General features: G+C 44.2%; 1 protein-coding gene across 2 annotated transcripts in view; it reads left to right on the forward strand.

Moving 5' to 3' along the window:
- Positions 1 to 5,502: 5,502 nt before the first annotated feature.
- Positions 5,503 to 24,641, forward strand: part of ZNF713 (zinc finger protein 713) — a 58,747-nt gene continuing 39,608 nt past the window's right edge. For both annotated transcript variants that reach the window (XM_032757986.2, XM_058444658.1), the window contains exon 1: positions 5,503 to 5,678. The gene's annotated coding sequence lies outside the window, so the exon portion shown is untranslated. The remainder of the gene's footprint in view (positions 5,679 to 24,641) is intronic.

Consider the following 24,641-nt stretch of genomic DNA (forward strand, 5'->3'; position numbering starts at 1 on the left):
TACTTCAGGTGATCCGCTCACCTCAGCCTCCCAAAGTGTTGGGATTACAGGTCTGAGCCACTGAACCCAGCTTCAATACCTATTTGGCAGTGGCCAGGCCAGAACCTGTCACTCCCAAGCCCAAGAATGCTCACTGACTCTTCCCTGTAAAGAAGCAAACCCTGGCTCTTGGATATGGTGCTCTGGGTCTGACACCTCAGCTCTCTTGTGATGCCTCTGCTCCCTGTCACTCACCCTCCCAGGATCACCTGCTGTGCTCTTTGGTCACTTGCAAGATCCTATATGATAAGTTTACCTCTCTCTCTATCCCCTAAACAGAACACTCACCTTTGCTTGCTGAAATCCCAGCCAAATAGAGCATAGGCATAGATTGGAAGTCCTTCTTTCCAGGAAACCTTTCCTAACTCCTGTTAATTCATACTTAGTCTTCTTTCTTTTTTTTTTTCTTTTTTTGGAGACAGATTCTCACTCTGACACCCAGGCTGGAGTGCAATGATGCGATCTCGGCTCACTGCACCCTCCGCCTTCCAGGTTCAAGCGATTCTCCCACCTCAGCCTCTCAAGTAGCTGGGATTACAGGCATGTGCCGCCACGCCCCACTTTTGTATTTTTAGTAGAATTGGGGTTTCGCCACGTTGGCCAGGCTGGTCTCAACTCCTGACCTCAGGTGATCCGCCCGCTTCGGCCTCCGAAAGTGCTGGGATTACAGATGTGAGCCACCATGCCCAGCCCGGTCTTCCTTCTTCCTGCTGCAATGAAACTTGATTTATGCTGATGCACCACCCTCAAGGCCCACAGAGCTGCACCTGGGTGTGTATGCTGCACGATGTGGAACAGGCAGGGGTCCACGAGAGAATGGTCACTCTTTACACACCCTTTACACACCACCCACACACATGGACTGATACATAAATACAAACAGCACACCACTGATGATGCACATTCCCCCAATGCACCACACAACCATACACCCCACACACACACTCACACACTTAGTGCACATGCTCCTCTCCACACAGACCATACACACCATCAGTCACACATCCACCCCGCCACACACACAAACACATGCATGTGCACATGCACACACTCACCACAGAGGATACATACCACACAGCTACTCACACCACCCCACGTGCACACGAAAACAGACAAATCACACATCACTGTGGGCATGGGTTGCCTCAATACACTACACAATCACACTAACCATCCCCCAAATACAGACAGACAGACACACACACGGAGAGCAGATGTTTGTCACACACAGACCACTAGTGACACACACAAACACACCCACCCTGCTGAGGGCGGATGCCCCAACACACTCACACACATGCATACAGAGTGGGCTCTGGGCACTTCCTCAGTCTTGGCCTCTCTAAACCCACAAAGATTGTCTTTGCATCCTATGTCCTCCAACCCAGGTTCTGGCCCGGGCAGGGCTCCTCAGGCCACTTTAGCCCGTCTCACCTCCAAACCCCAAATTCTGGCCTGAGCCATGTCCCACTAAGCTCAGGCAACTGGATTGGGCTGCACTCACAAAGTCAGTCTAGGAACTAAATTTCCAGATGGTAGTCTGTTTTGCTGAGTAAGATATCATGGTTGCCAGAACTAAAACTTTTCCTCACAATAGATAATGATGCCCTCCTTCTCCACCCTCCTCCCTAGCAGTGAGCAGCAGCTCATCAAAAAAGAAGCTAACAGAGCTTGCAGTGAGCCAAGATCGCGCCACTGCACTCCAGCCTGGGCGACAGAGCGAGACTCCGTCTCAAAAAAAAAAAAAAAAAAAAAAGAAGCTAAGGGGCCGGGCACGGTGGCTTACGCCTGTAATCCCAGCACTTTAAGAGCCCAAGGCAGGAGGATCACTTGAGGCTAGGAGTTTGAGACCAGCCTGGGCAATATAGCAAGGCTCCATCTCTACAAAAAATTTAAAAATTAACCAGGTGTGGTGCATGCCTCCAGCTACTCAGGAGAATGAGGAGGGAGGATTGTTTGAGCCAAGGAAGTCAAGGTGGCAGTGAGCTATGATGACACCACTGCACTTCAGCCTGGGCGACAGATGGAGATCCTGTCTCAAAAAAAAAAAAACTGTCATTTTTTTCTGGGAGACTGAGCAGTTTCTGGTCACACACCACATGAGTCCTAAGATGAGGTAAAAGGGGAGCCAAGAACCTCCTTCCAACATATCCCACAAGGAGTCTCCCCCTCCATGTCATTTATACTGGTGGATCTTTGGCAAGGAATAAGAACAATGAACTTCAAGTTACTTGAGTGAGCAAAATCCCATGAAGTTAAAATATAATTCACTTTGTCTTTCATTAAAAAGTATCATGTCAATCTGTGTGTGTGTGTGTGTGTGTGTGTGTGAGACTTTTTTGAAGATGGAGTTTTCTCTTGTTGCCCAGGCTAGAGTGCAGTAGCGCAATCTCAACATCTGCCTCCCAGGTTCAAGCAACTCTTGTGCCTCAGCCTCCTGAGTAGCTGGGATTACAGGCACCCACCACCACACCAAGGTAATTTTTGTATTTTTAGTAGAGATGAGGTTTCACCATGTTGGCCAGGCTGGTCTTAAACTCCTGAGCTCAAGCAATTTGCCCACCTTAGCCTCCCAAAGTGCTAGGATTATAGGTGTGGGTCATCACACCTGGTCAGGCAAGAATATTTTTAAAGAAGTTAAGAAAACCCTAATTTAGCATTAGGTTGGTACAAAAGTAATTGTGGTTTTTGCCATTACTTTTAATGCCAAAAACTACAATTGCTTTTACATCAACCTTATATAACCTTATCTTAGTTGGTTTGCAGAAAACAGACCAAGTAATTTATACATGAAAGAAGTTCATTTTGGCTCATGTTTGTGGAAACTGGGAAGTCCAAGAGCATGGTGACAGCTTCTGGTGAGGGCTTTAATACTGCATCATAACATGGCAAAAAAGTGAAGGGGAAGTGAGCATGCATGCAAAAGAGACTGCAAGAATAAGCTAAGCTCACTTTTATAACAACCTGCTCTCATAAGAACTACTTCACTCCTAAGAAAACTAACTCCCTCCATAACACCATTAATCCATTAATGAGTACTCAACCCAGGACCCAATCACCTCTTAAAGGCCCCACCTCCCAACACTGCAGCATTGGGAATTAAGTTTCCAACATGGGAACTTTGGGGGGAACACATTCAAACCACAGCATAACTCAAGTGGAGTTTGCTAAGCAGGTACTTTGTGGAAAATATTTGGATCTGCCATAGGCTATTGAACCAGTAATGACAACAGAGAGCTTCATTTGCTCTCGTTAACTTAGCCATTGTCAGTTTCATGAATTACTGTCAGAAATAGAAGCTAAATATCCTGACTTTCGTACCACACAGCAGTTTGATGGCTTGACAGTGGTAAAGTTTTATCAAGATTTTTGGTTTTAGCTCAGGGCTGAGATTAAATTTTTTTCTACATGAAAAGAACCACCCCCGACCACTTATAAAACACCAAATGGCTTCAGAAATTAGCTTTTGCTGCAGACTTGATAATATTACTTAATGAATTCAAACTAAAATTACAAGGCAAAACCTTGTAACCTGTAACTTATACTACCATAAAGTCATTTCAATGACAGCGAACATTGAATCACAAGTAATATCAAGCTGCTTTATATACTTTCAGTGCTGTGGAAAGTTAGGAAGCAAGATCACCATCCCTACTCAAAATGTGCAGTGGCTATATTTTCCAAGCTCAATCTATAGTTCTGGTAGCATTTTTGGACCTCTATGCAAATGCAAAGCACATTTCTATATTTCAATATCCCTGTAACTGTGCAGTTGAGGAGTTCCCCCCTAACCTTCAATTGGAAGTGATTAATCTGCCATATAATGACATGCTAAAATGCAAATTTCAAGAGAAGAATATAACAGAACTCTATTCTTCCAAGCAATGAATATGCTCAAGTTAAATCATATGTTCATGGATGATATCAGTGTTTGGCAGTATGTATCTATCTTAAAAACATTTTCAAAGATGAAATATGTAAAATCTCATTATAACTGGTATAAACAGATGTACACAATTTTGATGCTGAAGAACACTAACTCTGGGGCCTAGCACAGTGCTCACGCCTGTAATCCCAGCACCTTGGGGGGCCTGAGGAGTAAGAAGTCCTTGAGCCCAGGAGTTCAACACCAGCCTGGACAACATAGTGAGATCCCCATCTCTACAAAAAAGTTTTAAAAATTAGCGGGGCGCAGTGGCTCAGGGCTGCTGTAGTCCTCGCTACTGGGGAGGCTGAGGCAGGAGGATGCTTGAGCCCAGGAGTTTGAAGCTGCACTGAGCCATGATGGCACCACTGCCCTCCAGCCTGGGCGACAGAACAAGTCCCTGTCTGAAAAACAAAACAAAACAAAACAAAACAAAACAAAACAAAACAAACCTCACTAACTCCGAACTCCAATTAAGCAAAATGTTATGCCTAAAAAAAATTCCATTCTTCAGCCGGGCGCGGTGGCTCAAGCCTGTAATCCCAGCACTTTGGGAGGCCGAGGCGGGAGGATCACGAGGTCAGATCGAGACCATCCTGGCTAATACGGTGAAACCCCATCTCTACTAAAAAAAAAAAAAAAAATTAGCTGGGCATGGTGGCGGGCACCTGTAGTCCCAGCTACTTGGGAGGCTGAGGCAGGAGAATGGCATGAACCCCAGAGGCGGAGCTTGCAGTGAGCGGAGATGGCGCCACTGCACTCCAGCCTGGGCGACAGAGCAAGACTCCGTCTCAAAAATAAATAAATAAAATTCCATTCTTCGCATCAGTAGCATATACTATATAATGATATAATCATATCATTATATATATATTTTTAGATGGAGTCTCACTCTGTTGCCCAGGCGGGAGTGCAATGATGTGATCTCTGCTCACTGCAACCTCCCCGTCCCGAATTTAAGCGATTCTCCTTCCTCAGCCTCCCAAATAGCTGGGATTACAGGCGCCCGTCACCACGCCCAGCTAATATTTGTATGTTTATTAGAGACGGGGGTTTCACCATGTTGGCCAGGCTGGTCTCGAACTCCTGACCTCAGGTGATCCACCAGCCTCAGGCTCCCAAAGTGCTAGGATTACACGCGTGAGCCACCGTGCCCGGCCAATAACATCATCATCATTATATTTTGAGTTTTATCAATATGAAATTGATGGGAAGGAGGGGTGGTTCCAGGACTGAGAGCAAGGCTTGTGTCGTCACCATGGAGACGGACAGTACAACGCTTGTGATTGGCAGGGACCAAGGGACGGGTCCTCGGCCCGTCCCCCTCGGCCCTCTGGGACCGGAAAATTCTGGGAAGGCTCGAGGCCGCAGCCCCCGGGGTCCGCATAGCCCCGACGAAAAGCAGACCTGGGGAAGCTGATGGGAGTCAGGAACCCCCGGCGATGAGGGTTGCGATGAGGGAAGCAGGCGCGGAGTGCCGCGGGCGCATGCGTATTGGGGATCTGAGGCCAGCGCCTTGCGCCGCCATTGCGGGGAGGCTGTCCTCAGAGCAGGCCTGGTGCGTCGGTGGCTGGACCGGCCCCAGGAGCCCAGTCACCGGGCGTCATTGGCTCAGGCGTCGGGGCCCTCGGCACCTTCTCCCGCCCGGGCCCACCCTGGCGGCGGCGGCGGCGTCAGTGGGCGGAGCCTTTCGGAGCGCCCTTTGTCTGCGGAGGTGAGTGCGCGCCGGGCGGAGGCGGGAGGCGGGAGGCGGGAGGCGGGAGGCGGGAGGCTGCTGTCCCTGCTGTCCTCGTTCCTGTCACCCGCCCCGTGTCCCTTTCGGATTTTTGGTCTTTTATAGGAAGGTCTTACCCGTTCCAATATTATAAATACGTTGTCCTCTACTATCTGCGAATGATTCTGAGGCTGAAAAAAAATTTGCAGTTTATTTCTGGGCAAGCGTCCATAGGTGTCATTTTGGGGGAAAGTTTTTCCTCATCAGGATTATACAAATGTTCGCCTTTATTTTCTTCTAATACGTTTAAATAATTTTTAAAATATTTTCTTTTTCTCCTTTTTATCTGTATTTCATTGAGTATGACATTTGTGGTAAGGGGTTAGGTAGGGATTTACCTTTTTCTCTCATTGCCTTGCCATTATCCGTTGAGTCACTTTTCCACGGAATTGCAGTGACACTTTTATTACATTTTGCAGGCGTGTATATACCCAGATGTGTTTCTGTTTATTTATGTTTTTGTTTTGAGACAGGCCCTCACTTTATTACCCAGGCTGCGGTGCAGTGGCACGATCATGGCACACTGCAGCCTCAAACCCCTGGGCTCAAGAGCTCCTCCTTCCTCAGCCTCCCCAGTAGCTGGGACCACAGGTGCCCACCACCATGCGCGGGTTTTTGTTGTTGTTGTTGTTAGCGACCAGGTCTCACCATGTTTCCCAGGCTGGTCTGGAACTCCTGAGTGCAAGTGATCCTCCCATCTTGGCCTCTCAAAGTGCTGGGATTACAGGCATGAGCCACTGCGTTCAGCCAGCTGTTTCTAGATTCTTTCACTGCCCTGACAGTTTCTACACTGAATATATATACGTACATATGTACATACATACATGCATACATACATACATACATAGATTTTTTCATTTAAAATGTTTAGGCCGGTTGCGGTGACTCACGCCTGTAATCGCAGCACTTTGGGAGGCAGAGGCAGGAGGATCAGTTGAGCTCATGAGTTCGAGACCAGCCTGGGAAACATGGCAAGACCCTGTTGCTACAAAAAAAAACTAGAAAAATTAACCGGACTTGGTGGTGTGTGCCTGTAGTCCCCAGCTACTCAGGAGGCTGAGGTGGGAAGATGGCTTTGGCCCAGGAGATGAAGGTTGCAGTGAGCCAGTCACTGCACTCCAGCCTGGGCGACAGAACCAGACCTTGTCTCAAAAAATAAAATAAATATTTTAAGCAAATCCCCCTTAATTATATCCTTTCATATAATGATCTTTTTTTTTTTTTTGAGACGGAGTTTCGCTCCTGTTGCCCATGCTGGAGTGCAATGGTGTGATCGCTGCTCACCCCAACTTCTGCCTCCTAGGTTCAAGTGATTCTCCTGTCTCAGCTTCCCGATTAGCTGGGATTACAGGCACATGCCACCACACCTGGCTAATTTTTGTATTTTTAGTAGAGACAGAGTTTCATCATAATGGTCAGTCTGGTCTCAAATTCCTGAGCTCAGGTGATCCGCCCACCTCGGCCTCCACAAGTGCTGGGATTACAGGCGTGAGCCACTGTGCCCGGCCTGATCTATTTCTTTTAACTTAAATTGTGAGGCATTTAAAAGATACAGAAAAGTTAAAAAAAAAAAAAAAAAAGATAATTTTTTAAAAGGCAGGTTGGAACACTTAGTAGGTTGTAGCAATTAGTAGGTTCTAAATAGTTATTCAGTGATGAATGTTGGTGGAAAGTCACTCTGTTGCTGAAAACTTGCACGTGGCTCCCTGCTGCCATCAGGAAAATGTTCTAGTTCCTTAGTGATGCCCTCAAAGCCCTTTATGATCTTGATATTGCATCTGGCTTTGCCTTACACCCTTGCGCTTTTTTTTCCCCCAAGAAAAGCAGTTTAATTTGAGTGCAGATTTGTATGTGAATTTCATTAGAAAAGAGGACTATATAAATCTGTATGAGTTATAGTTCTTGTAACATGTTGGTGTCATTTTCAAACTGATTGGAAATGTCAGCTGTGAAGACCATGCTTTTAATTTTATATTAGAGTATGTATCTTTGGTGACTGTCATTGCCTGCTCAGTCTGCTATACAATACTGCAGACTGAGTGCAAACAACAGAAATGTGGTATCTCACAGTTCTAGAGGTGGGAAGTTCAAAATCAAAGTGCCTGCCCTGTTGGTTTCCAGTGAACCTCTCTTCTTGGCTTGCAGAAGGGACTGGCTTCTCTCTGTGTCCTCTTCTGCTGGCCTTTGCACTGGGTGCATGTACTCCTGGTGTCTCTTCCTCTTCTTATGAGGACACTACTGCTATTGAATTAAGACCCCACCTTTATGACCTTATTTAACTTTAATTGCAGGCCCGGCGCAGTGGCTCATGCCTGTAATCCCAGCACTTTGGGAGGCTGAGGCAGGTGGATCACCTGAGGTCAGGAGTTCGTGACCAACATGGCCAACATGGTGAAACCCCATCTCTATTAAAAATACAAAAATTAGCTGGGTGTGGTGGTGGGTGCCTGTAATCCCAGCAATTTGGGAAGCTGAGGCAGGAGAATTGCTTGAACCCGGGAGGTGGAGGTTGCAGTGAGCCGAGATCACGCCATTGCACTCCAGTCTGGGCAAGAGAGTGAGACCCTGTCTCCAAAAAAAAAAAAAATTACAACCTTTAAGGCCCTGTTTCCAAATAAAGTCACATTGGGAGTTAGGACTTCAACATATGAATTTGTGGGTGTGGAATATAATTCAGTCCATAACAGTTACAATATCAAAATGAGTTGAAAATTCGAATCTGCTAGACTGGGCGCGGTGGCTCACGCTTGTAATCCCAGCACTTTGGGAGGCCGAGGCGGGCGGATCACGAGGTCAGGAGATCGAGACCACGCTGAAACCCCGTCTCTACTAAAAATACAAAAAATTAGCCAGGCGTGGTGGTGGGCGCCTGTAGTCTCAGCTACCAGAGAGGCTGAGGCAGGAGAATGGCGTGACCCCGGGAGGCGGAGCTTGCAGTGAGCCGAGATTGCTCCACTGCACTCCAGCCTGGGTGACAGAGCGAGACTCCGTCTCAAAAAAAAAAAAAAAAGAAAATTCTAATCTGCTGTAAGATTAAAACTGCCTCAATTAAATCATAAGAAAAAAAAGTATCCCGTGAGAGAATTCTATATAAAGATATAAGAAGAATTATCCTGGTATCACAGAGACACAGGAGAATCAAATATTAAGGAGAGGCTGGACATGGTGGCTTATGCCTGTAATCCCAGCACTTTGGGAGGCCAAGGCAGATGGATCACCTGAGGTCAGGAGTTTGAGACCAGCCTGGGCAACATGGTGAAACCCTATCTCTTCTAAAAATACAAATTTTAGCTGGGTGTGGTGGCACATGCCTGAGGCAGGAGAATTGTGCTTGAACCCGGGAGGCAGAGGTTGCGTGAGCCTAGATTTTGCCACGGCACTCTAGCCTGGACAGAGTGAGACTCTGTCTCAAAAAAAAAAGAAAAAAATTAAGGAGGGTGCCTACTCCCACACATGCTAGGAACAATTCCTAGCATAGATTAAGGTATTAAACTATTAAGTTTTGAATGAACACTAAATGAAAAAGCTACTATTTGATTAATTCATTGGCAAATAAATGTGAACAATTAGAAGTTTATATACAGGAACTAGGAAATAATTCAGTTTCAACGTTCTAATATAAATATGAACGAAATTAAAGCTCAGTCTAAATACCTTTCCAAAGTCACATGGTTATTTAATAGAAAAATTGTGTCTAGGACATAGTCGTTGTAATTTTTATCTCACCCACACTAGTTCATGATATATAATGGTTTGCAGGAACAAAAGTATAATGTGACTTGCAAGGCAAAGTATGAAAATAGAAATCAGGAGAGAAAAAAGATTAAGAGAAATGATGTCCATTTATTTAATAGAAAAAAATTAAATCATTGAAAAGAAAAAAGTAAATCTCAACTAAGATGGACTGTTATCTATGAATCTAAAGTGGGAAGTAGTAAACCCTTGTTTATAAAAAGCACAAGTGGCTGGGTGCGATGGCTCATGCCTGTAATCTCAGCACTTTGGGAGACTGAGGTGGATGGATCATGAGGTCAAGAGATCGAGACCATCCTGGCCAACACAGTGAAACCCCATCTTTACTAAAAATACAAAAAATTAGCCAGGCATGGTGTTGCGCAACTGTAGTCCAGCTACTCGGGAGGCTGAGGCAGGAGAATCGCTTGAATTGGGAGATGGAGGTTGCAGTGAGCCGAGATCATGCCACTGCACTCCAGCCTGGGTGACAGAGCGAGACTCCATATCAAAAAAAAAAAAAAAATGCGTAGAAAGCAATGCACGCCAAGGATTTCTTCCAAGGAGGGAAGTAGAGTGAAAGAGAAGTTGAGGTCAGGTGCAGTGACTCATGCCTGTAATCCCAGCACTTTGGGAGGGCGAGACAGACAGATCACCTGAGGTCGGGAGTTCAAGACCAGCCTGACCGGCCGGGTGCAGTGGCTCACGCTTGTAATCCCAGCACTTTGGGAGGCTGAGGCGGGCGGATCACGAAGTCAGGAGATAGAGACCACGGTGAAACCCCGTCTCTACTAAAAATACAAAAAAAAAATTAGCCGGGCGTGGTGGCGGGCGCCTGTAGTCCCAGCTACTCGAAGAGGCTGAGGCAGGAGAATGGCGTGAACCTGGGAGGCGGAGCTTGCAGTGAGTCGAGATCGCGCCACTGCACTCCAGCCTGGGCGACAGAGCGAGACTCCGTCTCTCTCAAAAAAAAAAAAAAAAAAAGAGGATTTGAAGGGCCCTCACATTTTACTCCATATATTCCCATGTTTTTGCCTTGTGAGCTTACGTAAAAAATGTGTGGAACTTGAGTTAAAAAAATAATGTGTTTAACTTATATAAGGAATAAAAGAACAAAACCCTCACACACACTTAGGACCTCTACAGAGAGGAAAAAACAAATTTTACAATGCAGACCTTTTACAAATTAGCTCCTTTTAGAAAGCAGCAAAAATAAAAGACAGATGGTGGAATGGAGACTATATGTGTGTGTGTGTTTGACAAGGAAGTTGCTGGTTACTGTCTGTGTTCTTGGGTCTCCAAGACCACCCTCTGGTTCAGTGATTTGCTAGAAGTCCTAGAATTCAGCAAATACTGTATTGCATTTATGGTAGAGTGTTAGAGTGAAAGGATGCAAATTAAAAGTCAGCAACATGCCAAGCATGGTGGCTCATGCCTGTAATCCCAGCACTTTGGGAGGCTGAAGTGAGTGGATCACCTGAGGTCAGGAGATCAAGACCAGCCTGGCCAACATGGTGAAACCCCATCTCTACTAAAAATACAAAAATTAGCTGGCCGTGGTGGCAGGTGCCTGTAATCCCAGCTACTTGGGAGGCTGAGGCACGAGAATCGCTTGAACCCGGGAGGTGGAGGTTGCAGTGAGCCGAGATTCCGCTACTGCACTCTAGCCTGGGCGACAGAATGAGACTCCATCTCAAAAAAGAATAAAATCAGCAACAGAAAAAAGCACATAGAGCAAGCTCCAAGGTCCAGGAGAGACCAGGTGCAGGCTTCCCATTGTCTTCTCTCTCTGTGGAATTTTACAGATAACATTTAAATCTCCCAGGAACAGGTTGGGTGCTTATGCCTCTAATCCCAGCACTTTGGGAGGCCGAGGCGGGTGGATCACCTGAGGTCAGGAGTTCGAGACCAGCCTGACCAACATGGAGAAACCCTGTCTCTACTAAAAATACAAAATTAGCCGAGTGTGGTGGTGCATGCCTGTAATCCCAGCTAGTCGGGAGGCTGAGGCAGAAGAATCGCTTGAACAGGAGGCATGGGTTGCGGTGAGCCGAGATCACGCCATTGCACTCCAGCCTGGGCAACATAAGCGAAACTGTGTCTCAAAAAAGTAAGTAAATAAAAATCAAAAAGGCTGGGCACAGTGGCTCACACCTGTAATCCCAGCAGTTTGGGAAGCCGAGGCAGGCAGATCACGAGGTCAGGAGATCAAGACCATCCTGGCTAACACAGTGAAACCCAATCTCTACTAAAACTACAAAAAAAGCCAGGCGTGGTGGCGGGCACCTGTAGTCCCAGCTACTCTGGAGGCTGAGGCCAGAGAATGGCGTGAACCCGGGAGATGGAGCTTGCGGTGAGCCAAGATCGCGCCACCGCACTCCAGCCTGGGCAACAGAGTGAGACTCCGTCTCAAAAAAAAAAAAAAAAAAAAAAAAAAAAATCCCAGGAACAATGTGTGAAGATTTGCGTTGGTGCCATACAAAACCAGGGAAGCTCACTCAAGCTTTGTGTTCAGGGTTTTAACTGGGGGCTGGTGTAGGGATGATCCCTTTTCTCCCTATCATAAGGGTCATGACAGAAAACCCTATAACAAAACACAGGTTAACAAGAGAAAAGCATAACAAGTTTTAACAAGTTTATTTGATAATAGTTTTATAACTTCCCCTTTGCCCTCTGAAGGTTTGCTGAAAAGCACTGACAAAAAAAAAAAAACAACAAAACAAAACAGAATAGGCCGGGCGAGGTGGCTCCTGCCTGTAATCCCAGCATTTTAGGAGACCGAGGCGAGTGGATCACCTGAGGTCAAGAGTTTGAGACCAGCCTGACTAACATAGAGAAACCCCGTCTCTACTGAAGATAGAAAATTAGCCCGGCGTGGTGGCGGGAGCCTATAATCCCAGCTACTCAGGAGGCTGAGGCAGAAGAATTACTTGAACCTGGGAGGTGAGGTTGCAGTGAACCAAGATCATGCCATTGCACTCCATTCTGGGCAACAAGAGTGAAACTGTTTGAAAAAAAAAAAAAAAGAGCAATAGGAGACAAGACCTACAAATTTACCCAGGCTGCAGTGCAGTGGCACGATCTCTGCTCACTGCAAGCTCCGCCTCCCGAGTTCACGCCATTCTCCTGCCTCAGCCTCCAGAGTAGCTGGGACTACAGGCGCCCGCCACCATGCCCGGCTAATTTTTTTGTAGTTTTAGTAGAGACGGGGTTTCACTGTGTTAGCCAGGATGGTCTTGATCTCCTGACTTCATGATCCGCCCGCCTCGGCCTCCCAAAGTGCTGGGATTACAGGCGTGAGCTACCGCGCCCAGACTATTTGATCATAGTTTTATGTGACATGGGAGCCTTCAGACTGAAGACGCAAAGAGATGGGGAAACAGAAACATACAGTTTATGTTTAGGTATGGACATCCATGTATAAATATGATTGGACAAAAAAGGGTATGATCTCATGCTATAGATTGAATGGGAAAATGCAGCCAGGCCTGGCTGTTCAGATTCTCTTTGTTCTCTTTGGGAAGTATTCCTTCCTACCCAGTGTGGGGTAGGACTACTCTAGAATGAGGGTCTTATGACCTACAGTGAAACAAGGTAGGTCAGATAATTTATTTATGGCCAATTATTATACAGAAGGCAGGGAATTAGGGTAATATTTTTAGGTTTTATAACTGGCTTTGGAGAAAAAGCGTTCCTGTTTTTTTTTGTTGTCGTTTTGTTTTGTTTTTGTTTGTTTGTTTTGAGACTGAGTTTTGCTGGTTGCCAAGGCTGGAGTGCAGTGTCGCGATCTTGGCTCACTGCAACCTCCACCTCCCGCGTTCAAGCCATTCTTGTGCCTCAGCCTCCTGAGTAGCTGGGATTACAGGCACCTGCCACCACACCTGGCTAATTTTTGTATTTTTAGTAGAGACAGGGTTTCACCATGTTGGCCAGGCTGGTCTCAATCTCCTGACCTCAAACGATCCGCCCACCTTGGCCTCCCAAATTGCTAGGATTATAGTCATCAGTCACCACGCCTGGCCAAGGGTTGTTGTTTCTATGTCCTGCCTTGGGGAAGGGGTATTCTAGTTTCTAAGCCTAGTCTCAGGGGAGAATGAGGGGTGAGAGAAAGGAGGGCAGGAGGCGGCCAGAGAGAAACTTGTGCTTTTGAGGCCTTTAATTTGCAGTATCATTTTCTGAGCCCCAACACCAGTCATGTAGGCTTGGCTGATCACCCTTGTGGCTGACCTTCACTCTCCAGCCCTTTCAGAGGAGGAGCTACCACATGGCCTGCGGTTCTCAACATAACGGGGTCCCTTTGTTAGCATTAACATCTGAACATGTCCCATGGCCTCAGGCAAACAAAGACACTCTTTTTTGTTTGTTTGAGACAGAGTCTCGCTCTGTCGCCCAGGCTGGAGTGCAGTGACGTGATCTTGGCTCACTACAAGCTCTGCCTCCCGGGTTCAAGCCATTCTCCTGCCTCAGCCTCCTGAGTAGCTGGGACTACAGGTGCCCGCCACCACGCCTGGCTAATTTTTTTTATTTTTAGTAGAGACGGGGTTTCACCATGTTAGCTAGGATGCTCTCGATCTGACCTCGTGATCCAGCCGCCTCAGCCTCCCAAAGTGCTGGGATTACAGGCATGAGCCACTGCACCCGGCCAACACTCTTAACTGGTAGGATATTCCAGGGGTTTAGAGTTTGTCTCCCAAGGAGGCAGGCCAGGATACCTTTTCTTGAAATGTTTAGGGTTTGGACCATCCAGTTCTGCTGAGTTAGTCCCTTTACTTTATACTATCCTTCTGTCTAAAGACCTCTTGCAAATCAAGAAATCACTATTGTCAAGAAAAAGACAATAGTGGAAAAATGGACAGATGACACGAAAGGGTAATTTATTTAAAAAATAAAGCTAAAAATATAAAAACTTCTATCTCATATCTCTAAGAAGTGCATGTTAAAGCAGTGATTAAATATGTTCATGTATTTCAAAAGAACAAAGCCTGACATTGGTTAATGGTCTCATATATTGGTGATGAATATATAAATTGATACAACCTTCCTGGACAGTGTTTTGCCTTTTCTTTGACCCTGCAATTACACTTTTCCTAAGGAACTACTCAGGCAAAATCATTCAAAAACTGTATGTCTAACAGTGTTTGCTGTTGTCTATAAAAGCAAGCAAGGAAGCAAGAAAGAAAACAACCTAAAGGTCTATTAATAATGAAATAAGTTTTGGTTATTACATGCAAAGGAATATATTATTAATCTATTAAGAAAATGAATGTTTTGACTTTTGTTTTCTGTCATGAAGTGAGATCCACAATATTGTCAATTAAAAGGTAGATTTCTAAAAAGAAAATTATACATTTAATAATATATGCATGTGTGGGGCCGGGCGCGGTGGCTCACGCCTGTAATCCCAGCACTTTGGGAGGCCGAGGCAGGCAGATCACGAGGTCAGGGGATCGAGACCATCCTGGCTAACATGGTGAAACCCCGTCTCTACTAAAAATACAAAAAATTAGCTGGGCGCGGTGGCGGGCGCCTGTAGTCCCATCTACTCGGGAGGCTGAGGCAGGAGAATGGCGTGAACCCGGGAGGCGGAGCTTGCAGTGAGCCGAGATCGCGCCACTGCACTCTGGCCTGGGAGAAAGAGCAAGACTCTGTCTCAAAAACAAAAAAAATAATAATATATGCATGTGTGTATACATGGAAAAAGCCTGAAAGGATAAATCCCAAAAATAAGGTAACTGGTTATCTCTAGGTGATATTATAGGTGATTTTCATTTTTTTTATATTTACTAAAATTTGTATTTTAATATTTGCCAAAAAGTAAAATGAGGATATTTCCATGGTAGAGAGGGGTATAGGAAAGATCACTCTGGCTGCAGTATGAAGAAAAGGTTAGACTAAAGTCAAGGAGACAAGTTAGAAGGGAATGGCAGTAATCAAAGCGAGAGATGATGGTGGCTGAACCAATGTACTAGACATGAAGATGAAGACCAGAAACATTCACAAGATACTGAAGGGAATACGTATACCAGAATGTGACATTGATTAGATAGAGAGCCCAAGGGAGAACGAGGGAGCTCAGGATGCCATTCGGATTTCAGGCTTGGTGTTGCTATTCATTGAGATGGGGAATATGATAGAAGAGTTAGAATTAAGATCTATCTATCTATCTATCTATCTATCTATCACTTATTATGTGCTGTTATATTCTTTCTTTCTTTTTTTTTTTTTTTTTCTGAGACAGAGTTTCGCTCTTATTGCCCAGGCGGGAGTGCAATGGCATGATCTCAGCTCACTGTAACCTCCGCCTCCTGGGTTCAAGCAATTCTCCTGCCTCAGCCTCCCGAGTAGCTGGGATTACAGGCATGCGCCACCATGCCTGGCTAATTTTGTATTTTTAGTAGAGAAGGGGTTTCTCCATGTTGGTCAGGCTGGTCTCGAACTCCCGACCTCAGGCGATCTGCCCGCCTCGGCCTCCCAAAGTGCTGGGATTACAGGCATGAGCCACTGCACCTGGCCTGTGCTGTTATATTCTAAATATCTACAAATTTTCACTTTTCCTTAATCCTCACAACAAACCCACAGGTAGATACTATTATTATTCCTAGTTTTATAGATGAGGAAATGGAAGCCTGGAAAGGTTGAGTAATTTACCCAACCAGACTCATACAGCTGAAGTCATGGAGCTGGGAGTCAAACCCGTTTTGTTTGGCTGTGGAGTCACCATTCTGACCTGCCTTACTGTATGGCAAATTAATGGCAAGAGACTTGAGAGAGAATGAGTTTTGGATATGTTAGGCTTGAGAAATATGAGGGACATCTACCTGGGGGTGTCCAGGAGGGTGGTTACATTTGTATGTTTTTCTGTAGCTCAGAAAGGATGAGCAGTGAAACCAAGGCAATGAGAGAAGCCACCTGAGAATAAATACAATAAAAAATAGAGGAGAGTGAATATAGACACTAATAAATTGGGCCTAACTACATTACAAAGGAAGCATGTAACCACATTGAAAGAGGTGAGGAAGAAAATAACTAACCTTAAATAACTTTAGGAAACAGTATCTTAACTGGGTACTGTAAGGCTAAAGATGAAAAGAATTCCACATAAATGCTGTAATCAAGTCAGTAATTGTGTTTCTCACTAGGGTATGAGTTAGCAACTCTATTATAAAGCTATGTTATATGTATGTCACAATTGAACAAATAAGTAGATAATAAGAGCCACCAATTTTTTACTGTTGAAGAAGGAAGTTACCAGTAAGGGAAAAGGGAAGACTAAAATGAACCATATGGTATTAGATTGGAATCAGATATCAGTATGAACTCATGATATTTAATATATATGTATGTGTGTGTATATGTATACACACACACACATAAACACACACATAATCGATGTGTGTATATACATGGTTAGTGTGTGTGTGTGTGTATATATATAGTATATAGTGTGTATATATATAGTATATAGTATATATATAGTATATATTTCCTAGCTATGTCTGCTAAGAGGGCCTAGAAGCAATGATACCCCAGTAGCAATAGGCACACCTAGCACCCAAATCTTTAAATCTTGTTCTCTAGTAAAAGGAACCAGGGCACTTTGGAGAAACGGTTGATTCCAAGGCTGGGCAGGAAAAAATGCAACAGCCTGGAACATCTTATATTGCCAGGAAGTGAGAAAGTGCTTAAGAAAGGAGAAAGCCTGGTTGAAGTAACACAGGAGTCTCGTAATGGCCAAAGCTGGAACAATTTGTGCAATAAAATAAATAAGAAAAGTATTTGACTTTTAACTCATAGAATAAAGTAAGTATCCATGAGTCTCTATAGATATAAACAAATAATCTAATAAATGAATGAATAGGGGATAAGAAGCAGCTTTTCCTTATGGAAAAATTCCAATACTAAATTAGTAAGAGAGAAATAGAAGAACACCATTAGGCAAACACCACGTTAATAATTGTTGCAGATGAGATGAGATACACTGATGATGCTAAAATTAATGGGTTTGAGAAGCAAGATATGTACATAGTCTTTTTCTTTCTTTCTTTTTTTTTTTTTTTTTGAGACAAGGTCTCACTCTTTCACCTAGGGTGGAGTGCAGTGGCGTGATCATGGCTCACTAGAGTGCAGTGGCATGATCACAGCTCACTGCAGCCTCGACCTTCCAGGCTCAAGCAACCCCGTCACCTCAGCCTCCCAAATAGCTGGGACTACAGGCACTCGCCACCATACCCAGCTAATTTTTTCTTTTTTTTTTTTTCATAAAGGTCTCACCATGTTGCCTAGGTTGGTCTCAAACTCCTGGGCTGAAGCCATCCTCCCACCTCCACCTCCCAAAGTGTTAAGATTACAAGCATGAGCCACTGCGTCTGTCCGTCTGTCCTGTAGGTAGCCTTAAAGTATCTTCCCCCAGGATATTTATTAGCAACAAAAGGAAAGATAGTAACTTTTACCATAGAGCAACCTGGTAGACACCACCTTGACCAAGTGATAATGGTAAATATTACCGTTAATGAAACATATTGCCATTAACGAGACATATTACCATTAATGAGACATATTGACATCATGAACATATTGACATCGTAAACATCGTAGACATACTGACATCCTATAGAGTAGATCTTCATGTCCAGTTCCTGCTGCAGAGCTCCTAAAACCCTCGTCATATTCTGAGTGATAGGGATGATAGAAGCATCTTTTGCTATTCATAACCAATGAAATGACTGGTGACTCCAAGTTCCTACATAGCTTCAGGATGGAGGCTAGTGGCTAAAGGAAACTACCATGTAATTAGAGGGTTGAACTTTAAGCCCCAACCCTAAACCCCACCCCACCTCTGAGGAGAAGAGAGGGGTTGAAGATAGAGTTAATCACCAATGGACAATCAACTCAAAATGGATTAAGGACTTAAACAGAAGACCTGAAGCTATAAAACTACCAGAAAGGAAAATGCTCCATGACGTTTGTCTAGACAAAGATTTCTTGGATATGACCACAAATGCAAAAGTAAACAAATAGGGTTTTGTCAACCTAAAAAGCTTTTACACAGCAAAGGAAACAATAAATGAAGAGAAAAACCAAGGATTGGGAGAAAATGTTTGCAAATGATACATCTGATATGGGACTGTATTAGTCTGTTCTCACACTGCTAATAAAGAACTACCTGAGACTGAGAAATTTATGAAGAAAAGAGGTTTAATTGACTCACGATTCCACAGGCTGTACAGGAAGCATGACTGGGAGGCCTCAGGAAACTTACAAGCATGGCAGAAGGCCAAGGGGAAGCAAGGACCTTCTTCATGTGGCAGGAGGAGAGAGTGCAAAGTGCCACATGCTTTTAAACCATCAGATCTCGTGAGAATTCACTCATTATCACGAGAACAGCAAGAGGGAAATCCACCCTGTGATCCAATCACCTTCCAATTCAACATGAGATTTGGGTGGGGACACAAATCCAAACCATATCGGACTAATGTCCAAAATATATAAGGAAATCAGTAGCGAGAAAACAAGTAACGCAATTTTAATATGGACAAATGTCCTGAATAGACATTCTCATTCACAGAAAATTAAATTCAAAATTTCCCATTTACCTCTAAAAAAAAGACAACATACAAATGGCCATCAGAGATATGAAAAAATGCTTATCACTGATCATGATGGAAATGCAGATTAAAACCACAATAAGAGAACACTCACTCCTGTTTTAGAATGGCTTATTATCAAAAAGACAAAAGATAACAAGTATTGGTGAGAGTGTGGAGAAAAGGGACCACTTATGCACTGTTTGTGGGAATGTAAATTAATACAGCCATCACAGTAAACTATAGGAGTTCCTCAAAAAACAAAAAATCAGCTGGGCGTGGTGGCTGATGCCTGTAATCCCAGCACTTTGGGAGGCCGAGGCGGGTGGATCACAAGGTCAGGAGTTCAAGACCAGCCTGGCCAAGATGGTGAAACCCCGTCTCTACTAAAAATATAAAAAAATTTGCTGGGTGTGGTGGCAGGCAACTAATCCCAGCTACTCAGAGGCTGAGATGGAGAAATGCTTGAACCTGGGAGGCAGAGGTTGCAGTGAGCCGAGATGGTGCCACTGCACTCCAGCTTGGGCGACAGAGCGAGACTCCATCTCAAAAAAAATAAAAATAAAAAAATCGAACTACCATATGATCCTGCAGTCCTACTTCTGAGTATATATTCTTTTTGTTTGTTTGTTTGTTTTTTGAGGCAGAGTCTCATTCCATCAGCCAGGCTGGAGTGCAGTGGCATGGTCTCAGCTCACTGCAACCTCTGCCTCCCAGGTTCAAGTGATTCTTGTGCCTCAGCCTCTTGAGCAGCTGGAATTGCAGACATGCGCCACAGCACACCCGGCCAATTTTTGTATTTATGGTAGAGACAGGGCTTCACCATGTTGGCCAGGCTGGTCTTGAACTCCTGACCTCAGATGATCCACCCACCTCAGCCTCCCACAGTGCTGGGATTACAGGTGTGAGCCACCACACCAGGACCTGAGTATATATTCAAAGGAATTGAAATGGGTATGCCAAAGAGATATCTGTACTGTTTATTGCAACATTATTCACTGTAGTCAAAATATGGAAGCGACCTAGATGTCCACTGGATGAATGGATTTAAAAAATGTGGTAGCCAGGCATGGTGGCTCACCCCCATAATCCCAGCACTTTTTGGGAGGCTGAGGCAGGCAGATCAAGAGGTCAGGAGTTTGAGATCGGCCTGACCAACATGGTGAAACCCTGTCTCTACTAAAAATACAAAAATTAGCCAGGCATGGCGGCACGTGTCTGTAATCCCAGCTACTCAGGAGGCTGAGGCAGGAGAATTGCTTGGACCCGGGAGGTGGAGGTTGCAGTGAGCCAAGGTTGCACCACTGCACTCCAACCTGGGCAACAGAGCGAGACTCCGTCTCAAAAAAAAAAAATGTGGTATATATACACAATGGAATACTATACAGCTTTCAAAAACAGAGAAATTACATTATTCGTGACAACATAGATGAACCTGGAGGACATTGTATTAAGTGAAGTAAGCCAAGCACAGAAAAACAGAAACTGCATGATCTCACTTAAAACGTGGACTCTAAGAATGTTGAACTTGTAGAGAGTAGAATGGTTGTTACTAGAATCTGGGGCTGTGTGGGAGGGGGCTAGAGAGATGTTGACCAAAGTGTACAAAGTTTTAGTGAGACAGGAGGGATAAGCTTTAGTATCTATTACACAGAATGATGACTAAAATAATAAAATAACAATGCATTGTTTTCTTTCTTTCTCTCTCTCTCTCTTTCTGTCTTTTTTTCTTTTAGAGATGGAGTTTCAACTTGTTGCCCAGGCTGGTCTCGAACTCCTGACCTCAAGTGATCCGCCCACCTTGGCCTCCCAAAGTGCTGGGATTACAGGCGTGAGCCACTGCATCTTGCTGATAATGCATTGTATATTTCAAAATTACTAAAAGAGTAGATTTTAAATGTTTTCACCACAAATAATTGAAAAGTATGTGAGGTGACAGATAACGATAATTGGCTGTTCCACAATGTGTATTAGTCTTTTCATGATGCTGATAAAGACATACCCAAGACTGGGCAATTTACAAAAGAAAGAGGTTTAATGGATTTACAGTTCCAAGTGGCTGGGGAGGACTCACAATCATGGTGGAAGGCAAGGAGGAGCAAGTCACATCTTACATGGATGGCAGCAGGCAGTGAGAAAGAGAGAGAGCTTATGCAGAGAAACTCTAGCTTATAAAGCCATCAGATCTCATGAGACTTATTCACTATCATGAGAACAGCATGGAAAAGACCTGCCCCCTGATTCAGTTACCTCCCACTGGGTCCCTCCCACAACATGTGGGAATTCAAGATGAGATTTGGGGTAGGAACATAGCCAAACCACATCAACAATGTAAATATATATTAATGCATCACATTGTACTCTATAAATATATACAATTATTTGTCAATTAGAAACTTAAAAAATTTTTAAAGTCACCAATGTCCAGTAGATTAATCAATCTTGACTATATAATGCAACCTCCATAGAAACACTTAAAAAAAGGAGTCTGGAGAGCTTCCAGATTGGTGAACACATACAGATGCTGGAGGTTGCTGTGCCTAGAGAGGGCATGGAAGCTCTGCACCCACCAACCCTCCACCCCTTGCCCAATTTACCTCTTACATTTGGCTGTTCCTGAGTTAAGTGAACACAAAGGATTTAACCTTCATTAAACAGATCACGTATTATGCTTTCACTGCAGCCATAGTGCAGCTTATTAACTCTGCAGAGCAAACCTTTGTATCACTTACTAACACATGACATGTAGTTTGCTGCATCAACTAATGTGACAGTTAACGAATATCAATATGACTGAGCACAGTGGCTCATGCCTGTAATCCCAACACTTTGGGAGGCCAAGGAAGGCAAATCACCTGAGGTAAGGAGTTCGAGACCAGCCAGTCAACATGGCAAAACCTCATCTCTAGTAAAAATACAAAAATTAGCCAGGCTTGGTGACGCGTACCTGTAATCCCAGCTGCGCAGGAGGCTGAGGCAGGAAAATCACTCAAACCTGGGAGGCAGAGGTTGCAGTGAGCTGAGGTTGCACCACTGCACCCCAGCCTGGGTGACAGAGTGAGACTCCATCTCCAAAAAATAAAAATAAAATAAGAATGTCAATATATAAGAAGGAATAGAAAACCGATAGGATTTTACTCTTTTGCTAAAATACATTATACTGTACCTTTGAGATTATTCTAGTACAAAGTGTAATAAAACTAGATGTTTATTAAACCATTTAAATCACTGGTAAGTATACAAGAGCACTGAAGCATTTAATAGACAAAGTGATGTTAATCTATTGGTTACTTGCTCCTGCATTGTCGTGCTGTTATAATTTACTTCCTCACCTTTTGCTATTTGATGCATAGTGTGAATTTCTCTTGTCATCGTAACTATTGTAAAGACGAATTTTCGTCTTACTACAGAATCACAATGGCATTGATGGGAATGAACTCCAGAGCCTGGGCCTGAACAGGGAGGTGGTCTCTCAGGCTTGATGCTCAGGCATATAACCTATATCTCTCCATTTTTGCCCTATCTCTTAAATACATGTAATGTCATAAAATGCTTTTGAATCTTTTTAAAAAGTGTCAAGCTCATGAAAGACAGCCTAAGAAACTATTACAGATTGGAGGAAACTAAGGAAAAATAAAACTGAATGCAGTGTGTATCCTAGATCAGAGAAAGAACATTAGTGGAGAGAGAACATTAATGAAATGTGAATAATTTGAGCTAATAATATTGTACCAGTAGCCGGGTGTGGTGGTGGGTGCCTGTAATCCCAGCTACTTGGAAGGCTGAGGCAGAAGAATCTCTTGAACCGGGGAGACGGAGGTTACAGTGAGCCGAGACCGTGCCATTGCACTCCAGCCTGGACAACAAGAGCAAAACTCTGTCTCAAAAAAAAAAAAAAAAAAAAAGTACCAGTGTTAATTTCTTGGTTTTGAGCATTGTACTGTGGTTTTGTAAACTGTTAACATTAGGATAAGCAGAGTGAGTGGTATACAGGAACTCCACTATTTTGCAACTTTCCTGTAAGTCTAAAATGGGTTTAAAATTAAAAGTTTTTAAAAAATTTAAAAAAGAAAAGCAAACACCAGAATCCTTTCATTTACAAATTTAGCAAATATTTATTAAGTGCCTTCTATGTGCCAGGCACGGGACATAGAAAATATTAATAGAATAGTTAACCAGATAGACCAGGTTCCTACTGTCATGGAGATTAACATAACACAATGGTGAGGTATAAAGATGAATTACTAGACAAATAATTACAGTGATTAAAAAATGCTACCCATGGCCAGGTGTGGTGGCTCACACCTGTAATCCTAGCACTTTGGGAGGCCAAGGCAGGAGGATCACTTGAGGTCAAGAGTTCGAGACCAGACTGACCAATATGGTGAAACCCATCTCTGCTAAAAATACAAAAATTAGCCAGGTGTGGCACATGCTTATAATCCCAGCCACTCAGGAGGCTGAGGCAGGAGAATCGCTTGAACCTAGGAGGCAGAGATTGCAGTGAGCCGAGATCGTGCCCCTGCACTCCAGCCTGGGCAACAGAGCCAGACTGTCTGAAAAAAAAAAAAAAAAAAAATGCTACCTGGAAAAGGAAGATGTAAATGAGCAACCTCACCTGGTCTGTGATGTCAAAATCTTCCCTGAGACCTGAAAAAGGAGTAGATGTTGTCATGGGAGTGGAGGGCACATGACACGTTTCAGCACCTAACAGCGGGTCCATGTGAGTGAAGCCTCTGGAGCAAACAGGAGAGTGACTGCAGAGAGCAGGAAGCAGTCAGTCATAGGATTCTTCACAGCTTTCTACTCCAACCTAAGAGTGGCGGGATGCCCTGAATAATTTTAAGTGTGGGACTGATACGATCAGGTTTTTGTCTTTTTAAGATCCCTGTAAGTCAACTACAGAGGAATAAGAGTAGATCTTGGGAAAACCTAAGAAGCAGCAACATGTAAAAGGCAGGCAAAGGAAAAGAGACTAGATCACAGCTCCCTGAGAGAGATGGTGGAAGTAAAGCAAGAGTCACCAGTCACCAGTATCAGATACTGTCTTGGAAAAAGTAATGAGGTCAGGCCAGGCCTGATGGCTCACACCTGTAATCCCAGCACCAGGCCAAGGCGGGTGGATCACTTGAGCTAAGGAGTTTGAGACCAGCCTCGGCAACATGATGAAACCTCACCTCTACTAAAAATACAAAAATTAGCCAGGCGTGGTAGCGTACACCTGTAGTCCCAGCTACTTTGGAGGCTGAAGTGGGAGGATGGCTTGGGTCCAGGAGGCAGAGGTTGCAGTGAGCTAAGATCACACCACTGCACCCTAGCCAGGACGACAGAGCCAGACTCTATCTTAAAAAAAAAAAAAAAAAGAAAGAAAGAAGTAATGAGGTCCGTTGCATGAACAACATAAAGGTTTTTTGGTGGTCATAACCAGAGCAGTTTCAGCAGAGTACTGAGGGCAGAACAAAAGCCAGACTCTAGAGAACTGAGAAATGGGTGGTGAGGAAGTAGAGAAAGTATTGACAATTTTTTGAAGAGTTGTGGCCTTGAAAAAAAGAGAGAATGGTAGTTGCAAAAGGGGTGTGTGGCCAGT

Source organism: Hylobates moloch, unplaced genomic scaffold (assembly GCF_009828535.3).
Source record: "Hylobates moloch isolate HMO894 unplaced genomic scaffold, HMol_V3 SCAFFOLD_1, whole genome shotgun sequence".
NCBI classification, from domain to species: Eukaryota; Metazoa; Chordata; class Mammalia; order Primates; family Hylobatidae; genus Hylobates; species Hylobates moloch.